The sequence below is a fragment of the Trachypithecus francoisi genome, unplaced genomic scaffold (assembly GCF_009764315.1).
Source record: "Trachypithecus francoisi isolate TF-2019V2 unplaced genomic scaffold, Tfra_2.0 Contig00010, whole genome shotgun sequence".
NCBI classification, from domain to species: domain Eukaryota; kingdom Metazoa; phylum Chordata; class Mammalia; order Primates; family Cercopithecidae; genus Trachypithecus; species Trachypithecus francoisi.
The window spans coordinates 621,668-630,453 of record NW_022680460.1 but is presented as its reverse complement, the minus strand read 5'-3'; the positions used below and the strand labels follow the sequence as shown (position 1 = coordinate 630,453).

General features: G+C 43.1%; 1 pseudogene; it reads left to right on the top strand.

Annotated features, from left to right (window-relative positions):
* The first annotated feature begins 2,202 nt into the window (after positions 1-2,202).
* LOC117066445 lies at positions 2,203-2,913 on the top strand (annotated as a pseudogene).
* Positions 2,914-8,786: the final 5,873 nt, after the last annotated feature.

The window sequence follows — 8,786 nt, the reverse complement described above, 5'->3', positions numbered from 1 at the left end:
AGCTTCCCTTACTGCTTCAACCAGAGCAGCCTCCCCTGCTGTTTTATATGTGGGGCATCCTACAATTTCAGCTTTCAAAAGAAGCTGGGATACCATATCAATAGAAGGGAAAAAGATCATCTCAATAAACACAAAAACCTTGACAAACACTGTAGAAGGGAACTTCCTCAACCTGATATAGGACGTTTAGGAAAACCCATGGGTTATTCATCATTGTATTAGAAGTTCTAGCCAGGGCAATTAGGCAAGAGAAAAAGAGAAAGCATCCAGACTGAAATTCAGAAGACAAAACTATGTCTATATGTAGATGACATGATCTTGTATACAGAAACCGTAAAGAATCTCCAAATAAAACTGCTAAAAAATGAATTCATCAGCTGTGGTATACAAGATTAACATACAAAAACTAGTAGTGCTATATACCAGTCACAAACAATATGAAACTAAGAAAACAATTCTCTTAAATATCTACAATAACGTCAAAAAGAATAAAATACTTAGGGATGAACAATATAAGTGAAAAACTTACATAGGGAAAAGTACAAAATATTAAAGACTTAAGGAAATAGACATTCCACGTTCATGAATGGGAAGGGTTAATATTGTTGAGATGGCAATACTGAAATTGATCTAACGCAATCCTGTCAGAATCCCAGCTGGCTTCCTCTAGTAGAAATCAGGCTGATTCTAAATGTCATATAGAAATTCAAGAGATGCAGGAGATACCCAGATCAATCTTGAAAACAGTTGGAGGATTCACATTTCTTGATTTCAAAACTACTTTATTAAAATTTTTTTTTTTTTTTGAGACAGAGTCTTGCTCTGTTGCCCAGGCTGTTGTGCAGTGGCACAATCATAGCTCATTGCAGCCTCAACCACCCAGGCTCAAGGGATCCTTCACCTCATCCTCCCAGGTAACTGGGACTACAAGTGTGCACCACTGCACCTGGCTAATTTATTTATTTATTTATTTTTAGAGACAGGGTCTCACTATGTTGTCCAGGCTGGTCACAAACTTCTGAACTCAATTGATCCTCCTGCCTCGACCTCCCAAAGTGTAGGGATTACAGCACACCTGTGAGCCACTACACCTGGCCTGATTTGAAAACTTGCAACAAAGCCAGGTGCGGTGGCTCACGCCTGTAATCCCAGCACTTTGGGAGGCCAAGGCAGGTGGCTCACTTAGGGTCAAGTGTTTGAGACCAGCCCGGCCAACATGATGAAACCCCATCTCTACTAAAAAAAAAAAAATTCCAGGCATGGTGGTGCGTGCCTGTAGTTCCAGCTACTCTGGCCAGAGGCTGAGGCAGGAGAATCGCTTGAACCCAGGAGGCGGAGGTTGTGGTGAGCCAAGACTATGGCCACTGCACTCCAGCCTGGGCAACAGAGTGAGTGAGACTCTGTCTCAAAAAACCAAAACCAAAACTTACAACAAGGCTACAGTAATCAAGACGGTGTAGTACCAGCATAAGGGCAGACATATAGGCCAATACAACTGTGAGTCCAGAAATGAACCCAGACATTTGTGGCCAACTGATTTTTCAATAGAGATAAAAATAACATTCAATGGGGGAAATAATTTTCAACAAATGATGTTGGGACAACTGGATATCCATGTGCAAAGGAATGAATTTTGACCCTTCCGTCACAGTGCATTCAAAAATCAATTCAAAATAGATTAAAGATCCAAATGTAAGAGCTACAACTATAACATTCTTAGTAGGAAACATAAGAGTGAATTTCATGACCGTGGATTTGGCAATGGTTTCTTAGGACACCAGAAGCACATGCAACTAAAGAAAACAATAGATAAGTTGAACTTCATTAAAATTAAAACAAAAACTTTTGTGCTTCAAACAGTACCACCAGGAAAGTGAAAAGACAACCTTTACAGAATGGGGGAAAATATTTGCACATCATATATCCTATAGCGATCTAATATTCAAAATATATAAGGAACGATTACAACTCAGCAATAAAAAGACAACCCACTTTAAAAAATGAGCAAAATATCTTAACAGATATTTCTCAAAAAAAGATGTATAAATGGCCAATAAACACATGAAAAGATCCTCAGCATCATTAGTCATCAAGAAATTTAAATCAAGACTATAATAAGATACCGCTGAACACCCACTAGGATGGTTATAATAATGATAAAAAAGGGAGCTCTTTCCTTTCGCTGCTGCGACTACAGCCATAAGTATGCTCAGGCTTCAGAAGAGGCTACCTGTAGTGTCCACCGCTGTGGCAAGAAGAAGGTCTGGTTGGACCCCAGTAAGACCAATGAAATCGCCAATGCCAACTTCCATTAGCAGATCCGGAAACTGATCAAAGATGGGCTGATCATCCCCAAGCCTGTGACAGTCCATTCCCGGGCTTGATGCCAGAAAAACACCTTGGCAGAAAAACACCAGAAAAACACCTGCCCTTGGAAGGGCAGGCATATAAGCATAGATAAGCAAAAGGGTACAGCCAATGCCCGAATGCCAGAGAAGGTCATGTGGATGAAGAGAATGAGGATTCTGGGCTGGCTGCTCAGAAGATACCGTGAATCTAAGAAGATTGATCACTACATGTATCACAGCCTGTACCTGAAGGTGCAGGGGAATGTGTTCACAAACAAGCGGATTCTCATGGAACACAGCCACAAGCTGAAGGCAGACAAGGCCCGCAAGAAGCTCCTGGCTGACCAGGCTGAGGCCCACAGGCCTAAGACCAAGGAAGCACGGAAGAGCAGTGAAGAGCGCCTCCAGGCCAAGAAGGAGGAGATCATCGAGACTTTGTCCAAGGAGGAAGACACCAAGAAATAAAAGCTCCCCTTTTGTCTGTACATACTGGCCTCCGTGATTACATAGATCAGCCATTAAATAAAACAAGCCTTATCTGCTTGCCAAAAAAAAAAAAAAAAAAGATAAAAAAGGAAAATAACTAGTATTGGTGAGGATGTAGAGAAATTACAGTCCTGGTACATTGGAGGTGGGAATGTAAAATGGTGCAGTCGCTATGGAAACAGCTTGGAGATTTCTCAATAAGTTAAACATAGAATTACCATGTGACTCATCAGTTCCACTCCTAGGTATACACCCAAAATAACTGAAAGCAGGTATTCGAACAAATACTTGTACATGAATATTCATGTACATTATTATTATTATTATTATTATTATTACTTGAGACGGAGTCTCACTCTGTCACCCAGGCTGGAATGCAATGGCGTGATCTTGGCTCACCGCAACCTCCGCCTTCCAGGTTCAAGCGATTCTTCTGCCTCAGCCTCCTGAGTTGCTGGAATTACAGACGCGTGCTGCCACACCTGGCTAATTTTTGTATTTTTTTAGTAGAGACAGGGTTTCACCATGTTGATTAGGCTGGTCTTGAACTCCTGACCTCAGGTGATCCACCTGCCTTGGCCTCCCAAAGTGCTGGGATTACAGGCGTGAGCCACTGCGCCTGGCTCATGTACATAATTTTTTTTTTCTTTTTTTTTTGACAGAGTCTCGCTCTGTCGCCCAGGCTGGAGTGCAGTGGCGCGATCTCAGCTCACTGCAACCTCTGCCTCCCGGGTTCACACCATTCTCCTGCCTCAGCCTCCTGGGTAGCTGGGACTACAGGCGCCTGCCACCATGCCAGGCTAATTTTTTTGTATTTTTAGTAGAGACGGGGTTTCACCATGTTAGCCAGGATGGTCTCAATCTCCTGACCTCGTGATCTGCCCACCTCAGCCTCCCAAAGTGTTGGGATTACAGGCGTGAGCCACTGCGCCTGGCTCATGTACATAATTCTTAATAGCCAAAAAGTGGAAACAACCCAAATGTCCATCAAATGATGAGTGGATAAAATGTGGTATATCCATATGAAGAAATATTGTTCAGCCATAAAAAGGAATGAAGTATTGATACATGCTACAGCATAGATGAACTTTGAAATAATTATGCTAAAGAAGCCAGTCACAAAAAATTACATATTGCATGATTCCATTTATATGAAATGTCCATAATAGGTACATCTATACAGAAAGAAAATAGGCCAGGCGCAGTGGCTCACACCTGTAATCCCAGCACTTTGGGAGGCAGAGGTGGGCAGTGAAACCCCGTCTCTACTAAAAATACAAAAATTAGCTAGATGTGGTGGTGTGCGCCTGTAGTCCCAGCTACTCGGGAGGCTGAGGCAGGAGAATTGCTTGAACCTGGGAGGCGGAGGTGCAGTGAGCCAAGACTGAGCCACTGCACTCCAGCCTGGTGACAAAGCGAGACTCTGCCTCAAAAAAAACAAAAAAAAAACAAAACAAAACAAAAACAAAAACAGATTAGTGGTTACCTAGGGCTTGGAGTTATTGGGGGAAATGGAAAGTGAATTGGGGGGAAATGGAGAGTGACTGCTAATAGGTACAGAGTTTTTTGGTAGATAATAAAATGTTCCATAATAGTGGTAATGGTTTACAACTCTGAAGTTTCTAAAAATTTTACATTTTTAAATTAAATTAATTTTTTTTTTTTTTTTGATGTGGGGTCTTGCTCTGTCACCCAGGCTGGAGTTCAGTGGCATGATCTTGGCTCACTGCAACCCCCACCTCCCGAGTTCAAGCTCTTTTCCTGCCTCAGCCTTCCAAGTAGCTGGGACTACAGGCATGTACCATATTGCCTGGCTAGTTTTTGTATTTTTAGTAGAGACAGGGTTTCACCATGTTGGCCAGGCTGGTCTCGAACTCCTGACCTCAAGTGATCCGCCCACCTCTGCCTCCCAAAGTGCTAGGATTACAGGCATGAGCCACCACACCCAGTCTCATTTATTTATTTATTTGTTTATTTATTTATTTGAGACAGAGTCTCACTCTCTCTCCTAGTCAGGAGTGCAGTGGTTTGATCTTGGCTCACTGCAACCTCTGCCTGCCGAGTTCAAGTGATTCTGCTGCCTCAGCCTCCCATGTGGCTGGGATTACAGGCACCGCCACCATGACCAGCTAAGTTTTGTAGTTTTAGTAGTGATGGTGTTTTACCATATTGGCCAGGCTGGTCTCAAACTCCTGACCTCAAGTGATCCACCTGCCTTGGCCTCCCAGAGTGCTGAGGTTACAGGCATGAGTCACCGAGTCTGGCCTAATAATTGTACACTTTAAATGGGTGAATTTTATGGAATGTGAATTATGTGTTGCCTTGTAAAAAAAAAAAAATTATGGAGATGGAGACCTGACTCTAGTGTGAGGGGATGGGGAGAGTAGATCTAGAGTGGAGACACCACTTTTAGGAGGTATGATCATGAAGGGGATGGAAGAGAGAGAGAGAGGGAGGGGAAGCACGGTACGGGGTGAGGAGCAGAAGCACGGTGGCTTGTTTGCTTGTTCTTGTTTTTGTGTTTGTTTCTGAGAAAGGATCTTGCTGTCACTTAGGCTGGAGTACATGGCATAATCACAGGTTACTGCAGCCTCAGCCTCCTGGGCTCAGGAGATCCTCCCACCTCAGCCTCCTGAGTAGCTAGGATTACACGCATGAACCATCATGCCTGGCTAATTTTTTTACTTTTTTGTAGAGATGGGGTCTTACTCTGTTGCCTAGGCTGGTCATGAACTCCTAGGCTCAAATGGTCCTCCTGTCTTGGCCTCCCGAAGTGCTGGGGTTGATGGCCTGGTTTTGTTTCAAGATGACCGAGACTTTAGGAGTTGTGATCAGTGAGGACATTACCTGTACGTTGCCAGGCCAGGCCTCTTCTTTGAACTCCAGACCCAAAGAGATCCAATTGCCTCTTTGACATACCACCTGGATGGCCCATTGGCACCTCTAACACCACATGTTTAAACCTAAGCTCATCATCTTCATCTTTTTCCAAATGTTTTCTTCACCCCAGCCTGGCTCTTCCTTTTCTCATCCTTCATAGTCAGTTCCCAAATCCTGCCAATTGTGTTTCCTAAAATATCATGCATCTACCCCTCTCATTCATGCTGTCAGTGTAGGTGAATCTCTCATCTGTAAATTCTCCCATGCTATCTTTTCTTTCCTTCCTTCCTTCCTTCCTTCCTTCCTTCCTTCCTTCCTTCCTTCCTTCCTTCCTTCCTTCCTTCCTTCCTTCCTCCCCCCCCCCCTCTCTCTTTCTTTTTATGAGATGGAGTCTTGTTCTGTCACGAGGCTGGAGTGCAGTGGTGTGATCTCGGCTCACTGCAGCCTCTGCCTCCCGGGTTCAAGCTATTCTCCTGCCTCAGCCTCCTGAGTAGCTGGGATTACAGGCACCCGCCACCATGCCCGGCTAATTTTTGTATTTTTAGTAGAGACGGGGTTTCACCATGTTGGCCAGGCTGGTCTGAAACTCCTGACCTCAGGTGATCTGCCCGCCTTGGCCTCCCAAACTGCTGGGATTACAGGTGTGAGCCATTGCGCCTGGCCAGGCTCCCATGCTTTCTTATTTACTTATTATTTTCTTTTTCATTACTTCTTGTTCTTCTTTTTTTTTTTTTTGCCCCGTCTTATGCTTTCTTAGGGATAGACTAGAACTTGCATTTTCAGGCTTTTATCCTCCGTGGGAATCTCTGGCTTAGATGCATGCCCTAGTGACATCTGTTATGGTGCCATCTTACCAGGATGTCACAACTGGAGACATACTGTAGCTCAGGTCCTTACTGTCTTTTGTCCAGATGACTATAACAGCTTCCCAAATGATTTCCCTGTTTTCCCCTTTCCCTAGTCTATTCCCAGAACTAGTATAGCTACTGACAGTTGGTGCTCAAGAAATATTTATTGAATAGGTGATTAAATGAGTGAATAAATAGGGACAGATCAGGGGAAAGAAAGTTCAGCAGTTGTAGACCATGCAGGGCATTATAGGCCATCTTAAGAATTTTGAACTTTCCTATGATCAACGGAAAGCATTTATTTAAGAATTGTCATATGGGGGGATGTGAGGAGTGGTGGATAGTGATGTCATCAGTTATGTATTGTAGTTAATTACTCTGGTAGCTATGAGGATAATTGATTAGAAGACATGGGGAGGGGCAAGAGTGGAAGCAGGCTGTCAGGATAAGCCCACTGCTGCAAAGGACAATCCTCATTCTAAGTGACTTAAAGCAATAAAAGGTTTACTTCTCACTGATGTTACAGTCCAATAGGAAATTTGGCAGGCAGCCTTTTACATTGTGATTTAGGGATCCCAGCTCCTTCCATTTTGTTGTGCCACCATTTTCAACCCATGTCCTTCACGCCACTGTAGAATGGGTTTTAGGGCCAGCCCCAGAAATGTCATTATATCACTCTTGCCCACATCCCATGGTCCCCAACTGAATTGCAAGAGCAGTTTGGAGATGTGGTCATTCTGTGTGCTTAGGGAGAGAATGAAATGGATTTGTGAACACATAGCATTGTTTCTGCCATTCAGGGAGATGGGATTGGGGTATTTGTGGGAGTCTAGATGAGAGATGCTGGGGCTCGTGTAAGAATGGCAACGTTGAGGATATAGAAAAGTAGACAGATTCAAGAGATACGAGGCTTATTCATCCCACGTAATAGCAACTTACCCACCTCCCACCCCCGGCTTCTGGTAGCCACCATTCTATTATCTGCTTCTATGTATTTAAAAAAAATACTCCATATATAAGTGGGATCATGCGGTATTTGCCTTTCTGTGCCCAGCTTATTTCACTTAACATAATGTCCTCTAATTTCATTCATATTGTTGCAAAGGACAGAATTTTCTTTTTTTAAAGACTGGATAATATTCCATTGTGTATATTTACCACATTTTTTTTTTTTTTTTTGAGATGGAGTCTCTCTCTGTCACCCAAAGTGCTGGGATTACAGGCATGAGCCACCGCACCCAGCATATTTTCTTTATCCGTTCATTGATCAAGGTACACTTAGGCTGATTCCATGTCTTGGTTATCGTGAATACTGCTGCAATGAACATGGGAGTGCAGGCATCCCTACCAGGTACTGACTTATTTCCCTTGGGTATATGCCTAGAAGTGGGATTGCTGGGTTATGTGATAGCTTTATTTTTAATTTTTTGAGGAAGCGCCATGCCGTTTTCCATCCCTTGCCAGTACTTGTTTCTTGTTTTTTTTGAAAATAGCGATCCTAAAAATTTCGAGGTGATATCTCATTGAGGTTGCAAAGGTTCCCGTTTCTCCACGCTCTTACCAATGCTTGTTATCTTTGTCTTTTTGATAATAGCTATCCTAACAGGTGTGAGGTGATAGGTTGCATTGTGTAGGATGAATATGTCTAGAGAGCAGCTAACATACAGTATAGGACTATAGTTAATAATATTGTATTATTTACTGGATTTTGTCAAGAGAGTAGATTTTAGGTGTTCTTACCAGGGAAAAAAGTTAACTATGTGAGATGATGGATACGTTAATTGGCTTAAGTGTAGGTGATCATTTAACTAAGTATATGTGTATCAGAACATCATGTTGTGTACCTTAAATATATACAATAATAATAAAATTTTTAAAAAGTTATTCACACTGCAGAAAGAAAAAAAAGGCAAGAGAGCATTTAGGAAATAAGGATTGCTAGAACTTGGTGGGGGATTGGATGTGGGGGATTAGGAAGAAGGAGAAGTTAAAAATGAGTCCAGGCCAGGCACGGTGGCTAACACCTGTAATCCCAGCACTTTGGGAGGCCGAGGTGGGTGGATTACCTGAGGTTGGGAGTTCAAGACCAGCCTGACCAACATAGAGAAACCCCCATCTCTAGTAAAAATACAAAATTAGCTGGGCGTGGTGGTGCATGCCTGTAGTCCCAGCTACTCTGCAGGTTGAGGCAGAGGAATTGCTTGAACCTGGGAGGCGGATGTTG